Source organism: Bubalus bubalis, chromosome 1 (assembly GCF_019923935.1).
Source record: "Bubalus bubalis isolate 160015118507 breed Murrah chromosome 1, NDDB_SH_1, whole genome shotgun sequence".
Classification (NCBI taxonomy): Eukaryota; Metazoa; Chordata; class Mammalia; order Artiodactyla; family Bovidae; genus Bubalus; species Bubalus bubalis.
The window spans coordinates 90,310,317-90,330,379 of NC_059157.1; the positions used below are offsets into that span (position 1 = coordinate 90,310,317).

The 20,063-nt window shown below is 40.2% G+C and overlaps 1 protein-coding gene across 2 annotated transcripts in view; it reads left to right on the forward strand.

Annotated features, from left to right (window-relative positions):
* The first annotated feature begins 223 nt into the window (after window positions 1–223).
* The window catches only part of LOC123464564 (transmembrane protein 45A-like), an 82,927-nt gene continuing 63,087 nt past the window's right edge, over window positions 224–20,063 (forward strand). For both annotated transcript variants that reach the window (XM_045165249.1, XM_045165247.1), the window contains exon 1: window positions 224–555. The gene's annotated coding sequence lies outside the window, so the exon portion shown is untranslated. The remainder of the gene's footprint in view (window positions 556–20,063) is intronic.

Genomic DNA, 20,063 nt, shown 5'->3' on the forward strand with positions numbered 1-20,063 from the left:
TCTCGGCCCCGGCCCCTCCCGGGCCCGCAGTGGCCGCCGAGTGCCACATCAGCACCCGCGCTCCACTTCCAGGTTCTTCGCAAGGATGCAGAGAGCGAGCCCTGGGGGCGGGGGGCGGGGCTTGAGGCTCGCGGGAGTGGCGGGCTGACCCGCCAATAGGCGGCAAGCGAGGAGCCCCGGAGACCAATGAGCTGGAGCTTCTGCTAGCGGCGGCCGCCTAGACTCATGCCCCGCGGGGGAATCAGATGAGACACATCTGGACAGCTGCGCTGGGGAACTGTGCTGCCCCTTCTCGGCGACGTCAGCTGAGCACGTCTCCCACGTTCTCTCCTTGCAGGCACTTATTATTATTCATTTTCCCAATGAAGCAACCTGGAATCCAAGTTTAAAACTTTTCTCCTCTAATGCGAGAGGGGGCCAGATCCCATCCTACTTGTTAAACGTTCTTGGGGCTCTGGGATCCAAAGGACAGAAACAGCAACAACGAAAGCCCAGCCGCTGTCTGATTTAAAACTGGCAAAGTGGGAAAAGTAGTATTGAGTAAGACCGATTTGGGTAAGTTTTGGATACGTGTTGGATATCCTGTTTATCGCTCTGTGATCTCTACCTTGCCTCTTTTCCTATTCTCACTAGCCCTCTCTTCATCAGGGAGAGAATACCGCTTGCTGCCACAAACTGAACAGATTTCGTTTCCTTTACTTCTTTGGTAACACTTTAGTTTTGGGGTCATCTGTATGCTATTTTTAAAAATTTCCTGGGAACCGAAATTTAACTGCTTTCCCGTTAAAAGCCTCTTCTAACTTCAAAGTTGAACTATGGATAACTTTATTTTTCTGTTTTCTTTCCGTGAGAACAGTGTATACATTTGTAGAGCCGGTATTTTTATCCATCCCCAACACTCTATTTTGGTAGAGGATTGAAAAGTTATCTGGGTTATTCACAACTAACAAAACTTTTACTTTCTTTAATAAGATGTTTAATATTAAATTATTTAAATCCTGAATTGTTATAGGTAGTTACTGTTTCAGTTACATGTGAATGAAGCTCAATGTCTTTTCTGTATTCTGCTCATAGTGGTAGGCACAAATTCTTCCTTGATCATTAAAAAACACATTAAATGTGTGTTTAGAGATGTTGTACATCCACTATGTACACCAATAATGTTATATATTAATCGCACTATGTACCACTGTGTACATCAATAATGTTATATTTTGACCACTATGTACAGACCACTATGTACATCCCTATGTACATCAGTAAATAACATCACTGTTATGTATTAATCCCATAATTACATCAAAATAATATTCACAGTGGTTGTTAGATCGTTGTGCTTCCACATAATTCTGATATTTATTTCAGGATTTAGAAATGGAAATATTGGCAAATATTGAGCTAGGTGAATGGCCTGAGGCTCATTCCATATTAGACATCTATAATTGTCTCTGTTTAAGCAATGTTTTAGATTTGAGGCTTTATCAGATATTATTTACTCTTGTGGCATTTGTGGCCAGAATTAATCTTTAATTTCTGACTTAGAAAGCAGTAGGTGCCTTAATTGCAAGTGTGTTTTTGATTCAGAAAAGCATTACACACTGTGAGTGGAAGAGTTGAAGTGGTTTTCAGGGCTGGAGGTTTAGAAGGAACAGTGTTGCAGGGATCAGTATAAAGAGCCAGCTGGTCTGGTTCAATTCAAAACCCTCCTGTTTAATCTTGAGCAAGGTACTCAGCCCATCTTACCTCAGTTCCATCCTCTGTATATGGAGATAATATTACCTATCACCGGCTCCCTTCTCAGCTTCCCCTGCTGCACTTGTTTTCCCAGCCACCGTTCTGACCTCTACACTAGCACCTAGGGTTTACTGAGTGCAGACCAGTTGTTAATGGGGCCTTGTGTATGGCTGTAAGGGAGAGAGAGTCTGGAGAGGAGAGTGAGGTAGAATTTATCAAGCACCTTAGAAAGATCTAGAAAGTTCTGGGAAAGAGAACTTATAGGATGGTTTTATAGAAGGGTTGGCATTTCTGGGAAAGATTTTGACAAACAGCTTTGGTTGAGGGGAAAGGGATCCTAGAACAGAAGGTGGCAGGCATTCTAGGAGGAAGGGAAAGCATGGACAAAAGCATTGAGGCTAGAAAGTGTGACTCTATCCTTAGGACACTGGGTCGTGATAGGGATAATTCATGAGAAGTCAGTAGATGGAAAGATGAAAAGTGGGGGAGGGGGGAGGTAGGAGAGAGTGGTGGGGAGAGCCTGTGGGGAAGGAGAGGCTTGGGAGGTAAGATTGGTAGGAAGTGGCAAGCTGAACTGGCAGCAGTTGCATAGTTGGAGGTGTCTCTGGAATGATCCATCTCGAGTCCAGTTTCTACCCCTTGCCCAGCACACCCTCCCCATCTGTTCCACTGCTTCAGCGACCTCCAACCCACCCCCTTCAGGGCCTTGAAGGACTGCCCAGTGAGTCTGGGTCCCACTCTTGGAATCACTCTTGTGGTGGCTGTCTTGGAGCTCTGCTGAAGTGGTTTGGCATCCTGGATTATTACTCAGGCTACGTTTCAGATGCAGGCTACACTCTAAAATCTTTGACATGGTTGTGATTGTTGCACCCGTCCCCAACCCCCTACACACACAGTGTGTGCCGGAAAGCCCTTTTTCATGTTGCTAACAGAGTCGAGCATTCACATGGTAATATTTATAACCTTATGATGTACAATTGTTGAAGAAGATAAGACCTGTAGTATTCACCTCAGTGGAGAGTCAGTTTGGAGATCTCTGCTGTCTCTTCCTTGAGAAGCACTGAGCTGTGTCAGAGGGAACCCAGGTCTGGCCCTGATGCTGCTGTGGACCACCTGTGTGACCTTGGGCAAGACTGAGCCATTATGGCCGTCTCTGTGCCATCAACTGTTAAAAGATCTCTAAGGCCCCTCTTCCCTTGGATGATTCTTTTATTCTTCTTGCACCCCCTAGAGCCCAAGCCTTAACCACTAGTCTGTGCTGCCTTGGATATAATACATCAGAGCAGCTTTTTTTGTCTATAACAACGGTAGTCAAGAAGTCCATGGAAGGAGGATCACTGGAGGTGGGGGGACCATTTGGAGGAGTGGAGTTGGTACAGTTTCCCAGGGGTGGCCAGAATATCAACATGAGTCTTGTGTACGGATGTGTTGCATGTGCAGACCAGACCGGCCATGTTTTATTGTTGTTCAGTTGCTAAGTTGTGTCCAACTCTGCTACCCCATGAACTACAGCAGATGCCAATCAGCCATCTCATCTGGAGATGTTTTACTTGTTTTTTAGATGGAGTTCATTACAAATAATCATCTGTCTTTTCTTTTTTTAAAATTAAAAAAATTTTTTTATTTTATTTTTAACTTTACAATATTGTATTGGTTTTGCCATATATCAATATGAATCCACCACAGGTATACACATGTTCCCCATCCTGAACCCTCCTCCCTCCTGCCTCCCCATACCATCCCTCTGGGTTGTCCCAGTGCACCAACCCCAAGCATCCAGTATCGTGCATCGAACCTGGACTGGTGACTCGGTTGAAACATGTATAATATCATATATGTCTTTTCATCTTGATTGAACAGAACTACCATAGACCTCGGGCTTATGGTAGACTTTCAGTAATATCAGGTGACTCATTGTTGCCTTTAAAAAGCTGAAACAGAGTATACAAGCATCAAAAGTAATGATTTCCCCTTTATTTACCTGCCTTCTTCCCTTTCTACTAGTTTTTCCAGAAGTAATTTTGTTAATAGTTTGGTCTGTATCCTTCCAGTCCTTCTCCAAGAGTCTACTCATGGGTGTAGATCTAAACATGAATATAATTTAAAAATATAAATAGAACCACAGTAGTTTTATTTGAAAATACAGAGAAACAATGAAATGTCTGAAGGCTTGTGGAAGAATGGGGCAGATGCCAGGTACACTTTCTATTCCTGTTATTTGTGAATCCTCGTTTGTTTGTTTGTTTTTCTTATTTCTAGAGACACTGTGGTTTTGGGATAATAACTTCACATGGTGAAGGTCAATGTAGGACTATTTGAGGGGTCCTGTTATTAGTCATACCCAGTCTGGATTTGAATTTTGGGAATTCAATCTTAAATTTTTTAATATAGTGAATCAACTTTAAAATATTTCTTGAAAAACAGTTTAATTTTCTTTTCATCTTATTAACTTAATGTAGTCACTCTTTTCAGTCTAGCACACTGACTGAGCACACAGACTTTGGAGTCAGACTGAGTGTTTCAACTTGATACCTGCTTCTTACTAGTGTAAGTCACTTTGTCTTGGAAGTTTTTATTACCTATAAAATGGGGATATCAAAGCCACTAAATGAGAAAATCAGTAGAAAACATTTAGCATGGTGTCTGCATCATACTAAAGCCTATACATGTAAGCAGTTCATTTTTTACTGTGGTAAAAAGCATAACATAAAATTTGGCTTTGTAACCATTTCTAAGTGTATAGTTCAGTGACGTCAAGTACATTCACATTTTTGTGCAATCATCACCACTGTGCATCTCCAGAACTTTTTCATCAAAACGAAACTCTGTCCTCATTAAACCTTAACTCTCTATTACCTTCGCCTGTCCTCTCAGCCTCTGGCAGCAACCATTCTACATTCTTTCTCATGCATCTGACTACTCTAGGTATCTCATATAAGTGAAACTATACAATATTTGTCTTTTTATGACTGGCTTATTTCACTTAGCATATGTCTTCAAGGTTCACCCAGATTATAGTGTCATAATTTGATTTCTTTTTAAAGCTTAATAATTTTTATTTGTACATACATATCACATTTTGTTTATCCAAAACAAATGTTGATGGACATTTGGGTTATTTCCATCTGCAAAGTTAATCTTTTGTGTCAATTTGTCCAGGCTACAGTATCCAGACATTTAGTCAAACATTATTCTAGATATTTAGTGAAGGTATTTTTAGGTTTGAGGCTTTAACCCCATGAGGGCTTCCCTTGTGGCTCAGTGGTAAAGAATCCGCCTGCCAATGCAGAAGCCACAGGAGATGTGGGTTCAATCCCTGAGTGGGGAAGATCCCCCAGAGAAGGAAATGGCAACCCACTCCAGTATTGCTTCAAAATCTCATGGACAGAGAAGCCTGATGGGCTATAATTCATGGGATCCCAAAAGAGTAGGACATGACATAGCAACTAAACAGCAACTACTTGCATAAAATTCAAATGACATCCCTCATTTCCAGGTAGCCCTGTATTAAATTACTATCCTCACACTTTAAATGAACCAAGTATAAAGTTCTGAATTTCACTTTGATATGTCTAGGTATAGACTTAAAAAATTTTTAACAGCTTGTTTTCTTTTGATGTGTCCTTTATATTTGAAGACTCAAATATAAAGTCTTCCTTTAGATCAGAGAGTTGTTCTCCAGTTATTTGAATCTCGCTTCCTCTCTCTATAAGCCAGAAATAATTCAGACTAATGATTGTCAACAGCTGTTACAGGAAGAGGGGGAAAAGCCAGCATAGAGAGAGGCATGTAGTAAGAAGCACATTTAGGACAGATTTAGGGACACTGTGTATTAAATAAATAATGAAAATTTAATAACATTAAAAAATAATGCAGAAGGAAAAATCGTGAAAAATGCTCATGCAAAATCATGTGGTAGCTGAACCTTGAGGACAAAGGCCTGAGGAAGAGGGAGTAATAAGGAGGAGAGAAAGGTTTTGTTGAGAAAGAATGGGGGGGAGGGTACTGGGGTCAGGGACCTAGAAGCTCTTACCTTTAAGCCAGCAGGAAGGAGAACTGACAGCCCAGGGTCTCCATCACTGGTGTCGCTTCTCCTCCTCCTGCTCTGCCCTCAGTTTGTGTGCACCAAGGGCATGAAGACAGACTGTGGGAGAGCAGGGTGATCTGGTTTTTTCCTTGTTGCTTGTGTGACTTTTCCCCTGTTGTTTCCACTGCGGGGAGCAAAAGAATGAATCAATGAGGATGAATGAGATCATCCTCCTGGGGCAAGTGGGAAAACCCCATACATACACTAAGCCTCCTTTTCCTCATCAGAAAAGCAGGCCTTTCTCCCTCTACTTATAAGAGAGGATTCATGAAGTCCTGTATGTAATGGGGCTTCGTGAACTGTATTGTGTTTTATGGAGGAGAGAGGTTATGTGACTGTGATCACACTTTAAAGCTCTTTCTTCACAGAAAGATGCACAAACAACTAATGGCTAAGTGAGTGACAGTTTATTAGGTGTCAGCTCTTCTCAGGGTTCTTCTCGTTGTACCGTCATGGATGCCTTATGGTGTAGAGGCTATTGTGATTTTAGAGATGAGATAACTGAGGCCCAGAGAGGTTAAGTAACTCTTCCAAGGTCACACAGTGATGAAATCAGGATTTAAGCACAGGATAACCTCCTTGCAGTGTCTGAATGCTTTATGCCATGTGTAATATTATCCTCAGGAGTGAAGCACCTGTTGTAGTTGCCACTTTTTGATATTCACCATGGCCTGAAAGGAAATCTGGCTCTGCCTTTATCCACCCATCTCCACCTTGTCCCCTCCTTTCCCAATGCTAATGAAATGTAGTCAGACTTTGGATAAAAAAGTAGGTTCAGGTAGAGGCCATGTGATGATTTGAGGTGTGAGATACTTGTTTTGTTCTTTTATCTACAAGCTCAGGCTTGGACTGGTGCTTCTCTCATGTTCTCCAGTAGCAATAACTTTGCCATTAGTTTCGAAATGAGTGAGATGGCCAATACCAAGTCCCAGAGAAGATGTGTGAGCAACTCTGCTCAAATAGGGCTTCCCTGGTAGCTCAGATGGTAAAGAATTTGCCTGCAATTTAGGAGACAAAGGTTCGATCCTTGAATTGGGAAGATCCCTTGGAGAAGGGAATGGCAACCCACTCCAGTATTTTTGCCTGGAGAATTCCATGGACAGGGGAGTCTGGCAGGCTACAGTCTGTGGGGTCTCAAAGAGTTGGACATGACTGAGTGACTAACACTCACACACTGCTCGAATAATGCAACCTACTTCTCCTCTGATAAACCTGGCCTCATGATGTCCAGATTGTATTTACACCTTATACAAGCCTTTTAGGCTGTTTGTTTCCTTCCCCAGAAATGGGGCTGGTGTGAGTCAGGATAGTACAGGGGATATTCCAATTGCTCTTGAGATTAGAAAATAAAAGATTGATAGTGTGATTGTTGATATTGTTGATGAGAATTCATTGGTGGAGAGCATGACAGTTACTCAGTGAGTTGAGAAGAAACACATCTTCTGGGAAAAAGCTTTGGCTTTGGCCTGGGTGCTTACCATCCAGAGGCTGTCTGTGTGGAGAGAGTCACGAGTCTTTCCTCATCTCACTGTTGCTTTCCAATTTCCAAATGGAGCACTACTGTTGCAGTGAGTGAGAAGGCAGCGGCTCCAAAATTTCTCATGTGGCCATGGAGAGACATGGGTTATACAAAGTATGCTTATATAGCTGGAAGAGGTATTGAAGGGTCAGCATCATTTCAGGCTGGACTTCCAGTATTCTTCTTGCCTTTTAAACCCATTACCTATTTTAATGATTTCCAACTTTTAGAAGAGGATTTTATTGTCTTTTGTTAATGAACTGGCATGGTAATGAAAACAATTCTCATTTTTTTTGGTGTGTGTGTGTCTGCTGATGCTCAGTCGTGTCCAACTCTTTGTGACCCCATGGACTATAGCCCACCAGGATCCTCTGTCTATGGAATTTTCCAGGCAAGGATGTTGGAATGGGTTGCCAGTTCCTACTCCAGGGGATCTTGCCAACCCATGGATCGAACCCACGTCTCTTGCATTGCATCTTCTGCATTTGCAGGCAGATTCTTTATCACTGAGCTACTTGGGAATCCCTTTAGTGGCCAAAAAAAAAAAGTATATTCAATAGTCTGAGGATGTGAAATAGGAATGTGTCTTTTATCAAGCTTTCTAGGAGATTCTTGGGTCAGTGGCTCAAGATCCTCATTTTGAAAAACTCAGGTTAAAGTGGTATCTTTTCTGTGTAATAATATTGGTGTTGAGTGCTAAGTTGACTGAATTTGAAAGAATTTCTGGTTTTGCCCAAGATAGAGTAACAGGGCCAGATTTATTCTTATCCTGAAATAATAAAAAATATCAGATAAAATATATGAAGCAATATATGGGTTTTGAAACACTGGTCATCAGGCAATGGGAGGGCAGTGATATCCAGGAAATTACAAAGATGTGAACAATCCAACTGCTCCAGCTGATCCCTGGGAGACAGTCCAGGCTGAGCCCCAGGTTTAACTCATACTCCTTGAGTTGAGGAGGGGGTGCTGAGAGCCCAGGAAACCAAGGTGTCCAGAGTTCACAGGACTGAGTTCCAGAACCAAGAGACCTGCACAGAGAGGGGTCACTGGAAACATGCGGGAAGGCCCCTCAAGTGTTCATAAGAGTGAGTCAACTACAGGAGTCTGGAGGGTGGCGGGAGGGGTTCAAAGATGAGGGAGAGGGTGGAGAGGAGTTCCCTGCAGTCACAGAAGTCTGGCAATATTGCTTGTTCCCTCTAACCAGATTATAAGACTTATAATTCACGAGTATTGGACAGAACAGTCAGGAAGGTCTGGCCTCAGTAACGGGGAATAGTTAGCCTTAAACTGATCACTGCTCCCGACATGCCTAACAGATCATTAAAAAGTGATACCTGAGAGGATCAGACTGCTCCCAGGTCACCTTCTCATCCCAGAACAGACCTCAAGAATATTTAGAAATATGAAAAAATATCCAGTGCCCCGAAAGACAAAATTCACAATGTCTGGCACCCCAAAATAGTAAAGCAGTTGTGTTTAAAATGAAACACACTGTCCTTGACTGACCTAGAAGTGTATTTCCACACACATTTTTGTACCATTATGAAGTCAAACAGTTGAGTCCATCAGTGTAACATTTTGTACATAACATGCCCTACTCTGCTAAACCATGGTCTGCATTAATATTTATCTTGGCTTCTGAGATAGCAGTTCCTCTTTCATGTCCATTATTGTTTTTTAAAATATGTTTCCTGTGTTTGGTAACTCCAGCTCCTGGCTTATGGGAAGGTAAGCTCAGTCAGTACATCATGTATCTGCCCAAAGCATTGGAGCTTGGAGCAATGGATGGTGAAATGGGGCTAATTCTCTAAGGCTGATGGGTGACTTGGAATCAAACACCATAGAGAGCAGTAAGGGCCAAACCAGGGTGTCCAAGATCTGCTGACCGGTGTAAGGGGTGAGTTCAGCCAGGGTGAATTTCAGCCTCTGAAATTCAACAGGAGTGTACCAGTGTTGTGTTAGGACTGAAGCTGAAGAGTCAGACCTTGACTTTGCTACTTGCAGTTTGAGGTTGGGTTAGTGAGATTACTCTGGGGTCATGCATGAGCTTAATGCTCTATGGGTCCATAACTGACCTCCAGACTTTGAGCCTGGGCTGTCTATTCCTCTGAGATTAGGTAATTTTTAATTTGGTCACCAAGCACCAAGTGTGTTTTGCTGATTCATTGCTGCCTAGAAGTTCAGTCTGACACCCTGTCTTCTGGGTATCTCTTCTTTAATGCTTTGCTACTTGAAGAAACAAGTGTTCTTTAGTTTGGTGCCAAGCACCTTGCCATCCTTTCCCATTCTGCCTGAGCAGATAGGTGACTTTTCTTCTTATAAGTCTCTTGGATGGTGGAAAAGTGTATGTTTCTTAAAACGTTGTGTCCCAGATCAATTTGTAAAAAAGTAAGAAAGCTCTTACTTGAAGATAATGACAAGACATCACTACTATCATCTGATGAAAATGTTACTTTCTTTGAAGGATTGGGGCTAAAGGGTCAGTCTTAGAAAAAACTGGAAGTCAGTTTGTCTTTTAAAGCAGAGGTCTTAAGATCACGTTTTCACCTGAAAAGGAGGCTCTTGATTAGAAGTCCTCCAAAACCTTACTTTTATTCCCAGTGTTGGCTGGACTGTGGGTTGGGTTACTACAGCAGGAATACAGGGATGCATACTAGTCAGTATTCTCATGATCTCTATGATGGTTCTTGTGGCAGAAACAGTTTACTTGCAGTATTTAATGATAATAATAACAGCAGCTGCAGCGTTAGATGGTGGATGGAAAAAGTCTATCACTTTCATTTCCTTTCAATCAGCATTGATCAGAGGAGGATCCGTTTCTCTCTGGTGTTTTCCAGTGAGAGAGATGAGGTGAGCGTGGGTGAGGCTTTCTGTCTTCACTTGATGAGCTTAGACCATTTCCTGTCTTCCTGCACATGTCTGGGACCTTCAGCCTGTTTGCAAGATGTACTCAAGGACAAAGATTGTGGTTTCTGGAGAGAAATGCACAGAAGAACTTGAAATAGTCTAACAGTTGTTAATTGTGGTAGGTGTAACTGGTTTTGTTTTTTGGCATATTGTTGTTGTTGTTGTTCAGACTCTTTGTGACTCCACAGACTGCAACACACCAGGCTCCTCTGTCCTCCACTATGTCCTGGAGTTTGCTGTCCACTGAGTTTGGTTCATGTCCATTGAGTCGGTGATGCTATCTTACCATCTCATCCTCTGTGGTTCCCCTTCTCCTGCCTTCAGTCTTTCCCAGCATCACAGTCTTTTCCAGTGAGTCAACTCTTCACATCAGGTGGGCGACATATTGGAGCTTCAGCTTCAGCATCAGACCTTCCAATGAATATTCTGGGTTGATTTTCTTTAGGTTTTACTGGTTTGATCTCCTTGCAGTCAATGGGACTCCCAAGAGTCTTCTCCAGCACCGCAATTTGAAAGCATCAATTCTTCGGTGCTCAGCCTTCTTTATGGACCAACATCCATTCATGACTACTAGAAAAATCATTAATTTGACTGTAAGGACCTTTGTCAGCAAAGTGATGTCTCTGCTTTTTAATATGATGTCTAGGTTTGTTATAACTTCCCTTCCAAGGAGCAAGTGCCTTTTAATTGCATGGCTGCAGTCACCATCAGTGATGATTTTGGAGACCAAGAAAAGAAAATCTGCCAGTGCTTTCACTTTCTCCCCTTCTATTTGCCATGAAGTGATGGGACCAGATGCCATGATCTTAGTTTTTTTTCTTTCAGATCACACAACTGTATTTTCTATTTGTCTTGTGTATAGACAGGGCCATCTGATTGGTTTAAACCAGTTAAGCCTTCTCTACCACCTCTCTTTTGCCTCTATGGTGAACATAGAGACCATGCGTTGAAGATGGCCTCCAACAGGAATGTGATCTGAATTTCTAAAGCCTTGCTTGAAGGAAAGATGCCCAGGAAAGCCACACAATTGAAAGTGCTTTGTTGTTCTTAATTTGCATAATATGTAACCTTTCACATTAGAAGCTACTTAGTTTTTCTAATGTTGAGTTTGAAGCCAGCTTTTTCACTCTCCTCTTTCACTCTCATCAAGGGGCTCTTTAATTCCTCTTCACTTTCTGCCATTAGACTGATATCATCTGCATCTTTGAGATTGTTGATATTTCTCTCAGCAATCCTGATTCCAGCTTGTGATTTATCCAGCTCAGCATTTCACATGATGTACTCTGGATTTAAGTTAAACATGCAGGGTGACAATATACAGCCTCGACATACTCCTTTCCCAGTTTTGAACCTGACTGTTGTTCCATGTCTAGTTCTAACTGTTGCTTCTTGACCTGCATATAGTATTCTCCAGGAGACAGGAAAGGAGGTCTTTTACTCCCATCTCTTGAAGAATTTTCTTCAGTTTGTTGTTGTCCACACAGTCAAAGGCTTTGGTGTACTCAGTGAAGCAGAAGTAGATGTTTTTCTGGAATTCCCTTGCTTTCTGCATGACCCAGTGAATGTTGGCAGTTTGCTATCTGATTCCTCTGCCTCTTTGAAACCCTGCTTGTACATCTGGAAGCTCTCAGTTCAGGTACTGCTGAAGCTTGGCTTGGAGGATTTTGAGCATAACCTTGATAGCATGTGAAATGAGCACAATTGTATGGTATTTGAGCTTTCTTTGGCATTGCCCTTCTTTGGGGTTGGAATGAAAACTGACATTTTACAGTCCTGTGGCCATTTCTGAGTTTTCCAAATTTGTTGACATATTGAGTGCAGCACTTTAACAGCATCCTTTTAGGATTTGAAATAACTCAGCTGGAATTCAGTCACCTCTACTAGCTTTCTTAGTAACAATTCTTCCTAAGGCCCTGTGACTTCACAGTCCAGGATATCCAGCTCTAGATGAGTGACTACACCATCATGGTTATCCGGGTCATAAAGACATTTTTTTGTACAATTCTTCTGTGTATTCTTGCCACCTCTTCTTAATCTCTTTGGCTTCTGTTAGGTCCTTATTCTTTCTGCTTTTGGCATTATTTTTATTTATTTCTGCTTGAGAGATAATGAGTAAGAAAGGGTAGAGTGAGTGGGTCAAAGTACTGTGCCCTGATAAGCAGTTACATTCTGATTGCCTCTCAGATGGGAGTTTATTTTTCCCTGAGATGAGAATCTGCTTGACAATGGGAAACCCTTGAAGCAGGCAGGAGCCTTTGAGTTGCTTCAGTCTCAGTCCTGCTTCCATCTCCCACTTTTGTCTCTGCCCTCTACTCTCATGCTCTTCTGCCAAAACCCATAATTGTCCTTCTGTTGGCAGCTTTCTCCAGGACCTCATTTACCCAGAAACTGCACAGGATTCAGTAGAGGCTAAGTTGGGATTCTTCCCCTCCTGTTTTCTGTGTATATTATTTTGGAGATTGGAAATCAAATTTTCATGCCACTCTAGAAGTCCTTCTTCAAGATTTAAAAAAAATAAATTTATTTATTTTTAATTGAAGGATAGTTGCTTCAAAATATTGTGTTGGCCTCTGCTGTATATCAAGATGAATCAGCCATAGGTATACATATGTCCGCTTCCTCTTGAACCTCCCTCCCACCTCCGACCCCTTTCCACCCCTCGAGGTTGTTACGAAGCCCCAGTTTGAGTTCCCTGAGTCATACAGCAAATTCCCATCAGATATCTATTTCACATATGGTAGTGTATATGCTTCCATGTTACTCTCTCCATTCCTCTCACCTTCCCCTTCCTCTCTACCCTCCACCTGTGTTCATAAGTCTCTTCTCTATGTCTGCATCTCCATTGCTGCCCTGCAAATAGGTTCTTTGCTACCATCTTTCTAGATTCCATATATATGCTTTAATATATAATATTTGTTTTTCTCTTTATGACTTACTTCACTCTGTATAATAGGCTCTAGGTTCATCCACCTCATTAGAACTGACTCAGATATGTGCCTTTTTATAGTTGACTAATATTCCATTGTGTGTGTGTATATATATGTGTGTGTGTGTGTGTGTGTGTGTGTGTATATATACCACAGTTTCTGTATCCATGCATCTGTCGATGGACATCTAGGTTGCTTCCATGTCCTAACTATTGTATATAGATCTGCAATGAACACTGGAGTACATGTACCTTTTTCAGTTTTGGTTTTCTCAGGGTATATGCCTAGGGCTTATATGCCTAGGGCTTCCCAGGTGGCTCAGTGGTAAAGAATCTGCCTGCAATGCAGGATCTGCCGGAGACACAGGTTGGATCCCTGGGTTGGAAAGATCCCCTGGAGGAGGAAATGGCAACCCATTCCAGTATTCTAATAGTGGAATTATTGGATCATATGGTAGTTCTACTCCCAGTTTTTTGAGGAATCTCCATACTGTCTTCCATAGTAGCTGTAATCAATTTACATTCCCACCAATAGTGCAAGAGGGTTTCCTTTTCTCTGCACTCTCTCCATTATTTATTGTTTGTGGATTTTTTGATGATAGTCATTCTGACCAGTATGAGGTAATATCTCATTGTAGTTTTGATTTGCATTTCTCTAATAATAAGTGATGTTGAGCATCTTTTCATGTTTTTTAGCCATCTGTATGTCTTCTTTGGGGAAATGTCTGTTTAGGTTTTTTTGCCCACTTTCTGATTGGGTTATTTGTTTTTCTGGTATTGAGTTTTATGAGCTGCTTGTATATTTTAGAAATTAACCCTTTGTCAGTTGTTTCATTTACTATTATTTTCTCCCATTATGAGGGTTGTCTTTCCACCTGATTATAGTTTCCTTTTCTGTGCAAAAGTGTTTAAGTTTAATTAGATCCCACTTGTTTATTTTTGTTTTTATTTCCATTACTCTGGGAGGTGGGTCATAGAGAATCTTGCTGTGATTTATGTCATACAGTGTTCTGTCTCTTTTCCTCTAAGAGTTTTATAGTTTCTGGTCCTGCATTTAGGTCTTTAATCCATTTTGAGTTTATCTTTGCATATGGTGTTAGGAAGTATTCTAGTTTCATTCTTTTATATATAGCTTTCCAATTCTCCCAGCACCATTTATTGAAATGACTCTTTTCCCCATTCAAATTCTTGCCTCCTTTGTCAAAGATAAGGTGCCTTTAGGTGTGTGGGTTCATCTCTGGGCTTTTTATATTGTTTCATTGGTCTATATTTCTGATTTTGTGCCAGTACCATACTGTCTTGATGACTGTAGCTTTGTAGTATAGTCTGAAGTCAGGGAGGTTGCATTCCTCCAGCTGCATTCTTTTTTCTCAAGATTGCTTTGCTATTTGGGGTCTTTTGTGTTTCTATACCAATTGTGAAAATTTTTGTTCTAGTTCTTTGAAAAATGCCATTGGTAACTTGATAGGGATCACATTGAATCTGTAAATTACAGTTGGTAGTAGAGTTATTTTCACAGTATTGACTCTTCCAATCTAGGAGCATAGAATATCTCCGCATCTGTTTATGTCATCCTTGATTTCTTTCATCAGTGTCTTACAGTTTTCTGTATACAGCTCTTTTGTCTCCTTAGATAGGTTTATTCCTTGGTATTTTATTCTTTTTGTTGCTATGGTAAATGGGATTGATTACTTAATTTCTCTTTCTAGTGTATAGCAATGCAAATGATTTTTATGTATGGATTTTATATCCTGCAACTTTACTAAATTCACTGATTAGCTCTAGTACTTTATAATATCTTGATAATGTCTTTAGGGTTTTCTATGTATAGTATCATGTCATCTGCAAACAGTGAGGATTTTACTTCTTCTTTTCTAATCTGGATTCCTTTTTAATTTCTTTTTCTTCTCTGATTCCCATAGCTAGGACTTCCTAGCTATGTGTGTTCCTAGCTATAAACAGTGTTGAATAATAGTGGTGAGAGTGGGCACTCTTGTCTAGTTCCTGATCTTAGAAGGAATGCTTTCAGTTTTTCACTGTTGAGAATACTGTTTGCTGTGGGTTTGTTGTCTATCACCTTTATTATGTACAGGTTCCTTCTATGCCCATTTTTTGAAGAGCTTTTATCACAAATGGGTGCTGAATAATGGCAAAAGCTTTTTCTGCATCTCTTGAGATTATCACATAGTTTTCATCTTTTAATTTGTTAATATAGAGTATCACATTGATTGATTTCTGTATATTGAAAAATCCTTGCATCCCTGGGGATAAACCTGACTTGATCATGGTGCATTATCTTTTTAATGTATTGTTGAATTTTCTTTGCTAGAATTTTTTTGAGAATTTTTACATCTGTGTTCATCAGTGATGCTGCTGCTGCTGCTGCTAAGTCGCTTCAGTTGTGTCCGACTCTGTGTGACCCCAGAGACAGCAGCCCACCAGGCTCCCCCGTCCCTGGGATTCTCCAGGCAAGAACACTGGAGTGGGTTGCCATTTCCTTCTCCAATGCATGGAAGTGAAAAGTGAAAGAGAAGTCGCATAGTTGTGTCTGACTCTTTGCGACCCCATGGACTGCAGCCTTCCAGGCTCCTCCATCCATGGGATTTTCCAGGCATGAGTACTGGAGTGGGGTGCCATTGCCTTCTCCCTCATCAGTGATATTGGCCTGCAATTTTCTTTTTTTGTGATGTCATTGTTTGGTTTTGGTATCAGGGTGATGGTGGCTTTGTAGAATGAATTTGGAAGTGTTACTTCCTCTGGAATTTTTGGAAACAGTTTCAGAAGGATAGGGATTAGTTCTTCTCTAAATGTTTGATAGAATTCACCTATGAAGCCATCTGGCCCTGGGCTTTTGTGTTTTGGGGAGATTCTTGATAGCAGTTTTGATTTCAGTGCTTGCAATTGGTTTGTTCATAGTTTCTATTTTTTTCTGGTTCAGTCTCAGAAGGTTAAACTTTTCTAAGAATCTGTCCATTTCTTCCAGGTTGTGTATTTTATTGGCATATAGTTGCTCATAATAGTCTCTTAGGATCCTTTGTATTTCTGTGTTGTCTGTTGTAACCTTTCTTTTTTCATGCCTAATTTTGTTGATTTAATTCTTCTTCCTTTTGTTCTTGATAATTCTGGCTAATGGTTTGTCAATTTTGTTTATATTCTCAAAGAACCAGCTTTTAGTTTTATTAATCTTTACTATTGATTCCTTTATTTCTTTTTCATTTCTTTCTGCTCTGATCTTTGAGCTATCTTTCCTTATACCAGTTCTGGGTTATTTTTGTTCTTCTTTTTCCAGTTATTTTAAGTGTAAAGTTAGGTTATCTATTTGTTGTTTTTCTTGTTTCTTGAGGTAGGAATGTATTGCTCTAAACTTCCCTCTTAGAACTGCTTTTGCTGCATCCTATAGGTTTTGGGTCATCACATTTTTGTTGTCAGTTCTAGGAATTTGTTGATTTCCCTTTTTATTTCTTCAGTAATCTGTTTGTTATTTAGAAATGTATTATTTAATCACTTGTAATTCATATCTAGTCTCATAGTGTTATGGTTAGAAAAGATGCTTGATATGATTTCAATTTTTCTTAAATTTACTGAGGCTTGATTTGTGACCCAAGATGTGGTCTATCCTGAAAAATGTCCTGTGTACACTTGAGAAGAAAGTGTATTCTTCTGCATCTGGTTGGAATGTCCTGAAGATATCAATTAGGTCCATATGATCTAATGAGTTATTTAAGGCTTGTGTTTCCTTATTAATTTTCTGTTTTGATGATCTGTCTTTTGGTGTAAGTAAGTTCCCTACTATAATTGTGTTACTATCAATTTCTCTTTTTATGCCTATTACTGTTTGCCTTATGTATTGATGTGCTCCTATGTTGGGTGCATAAATATTGACAGCTGTTATGTCATCTTCTTGGATTGATCCCTTGATCATTATGTAGTGTCTTTAAGGTCTATTTTGTCTGATATGAAAATTGTCACTCTGACTTTCTTTTGATTTCCATTTGTATTGGAATATATTTCTATCCTCTCACTTTCTGTCTGTATGTGTCTCTAGGTCTGAATTCAGTATTTTTTTTAATATAAATTAAGAGGACCGAATTGTTTTCCTGTCTTGAAAGATATTTTTGAAAAGTTAAAAACAGAGAAAGGTCAACTGGGTGGATGTTTGGATTTTGAGGTATCCTGACACTGGGATGAAATTAGTTCTTCTGAAAAGAAAAAATTGGGGTTGTTGTTTTAAACACCTGCTCCTGTACTTAGAGCACTGTGGTTCTATGTTTCATGGAAGACAGTGTTGACTCTCACACTGAGCACAGTGAAACCTCTGAATTTTCCTTTTGGTGCACATCCTTCACTGATACTGCTGAATCATAAAACACATGGCCAGACTTGGGGGTGGAGTATTGTTAATGTGGGAACTTAGGCCTGAAAAGTACAATTTCAGGAAAATCTGCAATAATATAATTTCTCCTTCATTTTTTGTCACATAATCCCTTTATTTTTCCAAGTTCTAGTTAACAAATAATATTGAGAAGTATCTTCTTTATCATACTCAAACCGAAACGCATCCTTTTCTCTTTTTCCTGTGGGTATGATTTGAGAAGCAATTTATCACGGGCAATTCTGAGTCTATGTCCAATAAGAAAGCAAGAATAAAGGTGAATGAATATTTTTTGGTGTTTTAAGTCATTGGAGAAATGATTAGTGAGTTAGTTTACATCACTGAGCATCTTACTCTTATAGAAAGAGCCATTAGACTAGTATTGGAGAAAGCAGTGGTATCCTTTGCAGAAAGACTCTGGTTTAGTTGAGGTTTCTCCACTGGCCTTCTGTTAGGCTCACCTCCACCTCTAGTCCATCTCATCATTAACCACGTTTCTGAAATTAATGTATTAGAGGGGCCATTTGGTCACAGGATGAGTGAATATTGATTGAGGGTGGTGATGGTGGATGGAAAAGGGAGGGCCTGCTGGTTATTCCAACTGAGAGCCTGAACAACATGAAGAGGGAGAGTTAGCAAAAACACAGAAAGGGAAAAAAGAAACAACTGAGCCAACCTAAAACATTTGTCAGAAATCTTCTTGAAGACTAATTTACTTTCCTTAGCCATATGCTTGGGCTTCCCAGGTGGCTCAGTAGTAAAGAATTCACCTGCAACGTAGTTCAACCCCTGGGTCAGGAAGATCTCCCTGGAGAAGGAAATGGCAACCCACTCCAGGATTCTTGCCTGGGAAATCCCATGGACAGAGGAGCCCATCAGGCTACAGTTCTTGGGGTCACAAAAGAGTCGGACGTGACTTAGCAACTACAACAACAACAGCCATATGGTTGAGTCATATTTTTTGTAACTAATTCTTATAAAATCTAACCATTTCCAATGGCTGATGGACAAAGAAGTCTCTTCCAACTTGTTAGGGTAAAGAGATCTCTTCTTTAACAAATATTATAGGAAATCTTCTGCCTCCAGGCACTCAAATCTCTTACTGGGCCCACCCTGAAAGATTGCTCTTTTCAGATCAATCCAGTTGATTAGGTTAATTGGGGCCCAGTCAATCTTAAATAAATAAATACCAATTACTGGGGGAGAAAGCCTTTTTAAAAATTGAAGTATAGTTGATTTATAATGTTGTGTTAGTTTCTAGTGTACAGCAAAATGATTCAGTTATGTGTATATATGTATATATATATATGCACATTTTTGTCTGTGTGTGTATATATATATATACATATACATACATATGTATGTATATACATATACATGTATGTATATGTATATATATATACACACACACACCTATACAGTAGGACCTTGTTTGTTTTATATTAATATATAATACTTTGTATCTGCTAATCCCAAATTCCTAATTTATCTCTCCCTTCCCTTTCCCTTTTGGTAACCATAAGTTTGTTTTCTATGTCTGTGAGTCTATTTCTGTTTTGTAAAGAAGTTCATTTGTGTCATATTTTAGATTCTACAATAAGTAATATCATATGGTACTTGTCTTCCTCTTTCTGACATATCGTTTACTATGATAGTCTCTACGTCCACCCATGTTGCTGCAGATGGCATTATTTCATTCTTTTTTATGGCTGAATAGTAGTATTCCACCTGGGGCTTCCCTGGTGGTTCAGGTGGTCAAGAATCTTCTTGCAACGCAAGAAACCCAGGTTTGATCCCTGGGTTGGGAATATCCCTGGGTTGCAAAGAGCTGGATATGACTGAATGACTAACGCTACACTAGTATTCCATGGTGAGTATATATAATACATCTTTATCCATTCATTTGTTGATGGACATTTAGGTTGTTTCCATATCTTAGCTATTGTAAATGATGCTGCTATGAACACTGGGCTGCATGTGTCCTTTTGAATCATAGTTTTCTCTGGATATTGCCCACAAGTGGGATTGCAGGATCATATGGTAACTTGTTTTTAGATTTTTAAGTAACCTTCACACTATTATCCATAGTGGCTGCACCAATTTACATTCCCATCAACAATGTAGGAGAGTTCCCTTTTCTCCACATCCTCTCTAGCATTTGTTATTTTATAGACTTTTAAATGATGGATAGTCTGACCAGTGTGAGGTGGCACTTCATTATAGTTTTGATTGGTATTTCTCTGATAATTGAGTATCTAATAGTTGAGTGTGGTTTCCTGTGCCTATTGGCCATTGTATGTCTTCTTTGGAGAAATGTCTATTTAGTCTCCGGAGAAGAAAACTTTTGTGTCTCTAAGGAAACAGCCAATCCCCACGGACAGAGGAGCCTGGAGGGCTACAGTTCATACCAGCATGGAGTGACGCTTCATAGGGACATGGAGCTTTCCAGACACTGCCTAGGTTGGATGATGCCCAGAGCATCTCTTTCAACTGTAGTTTCCATGGAGGTTGCTGA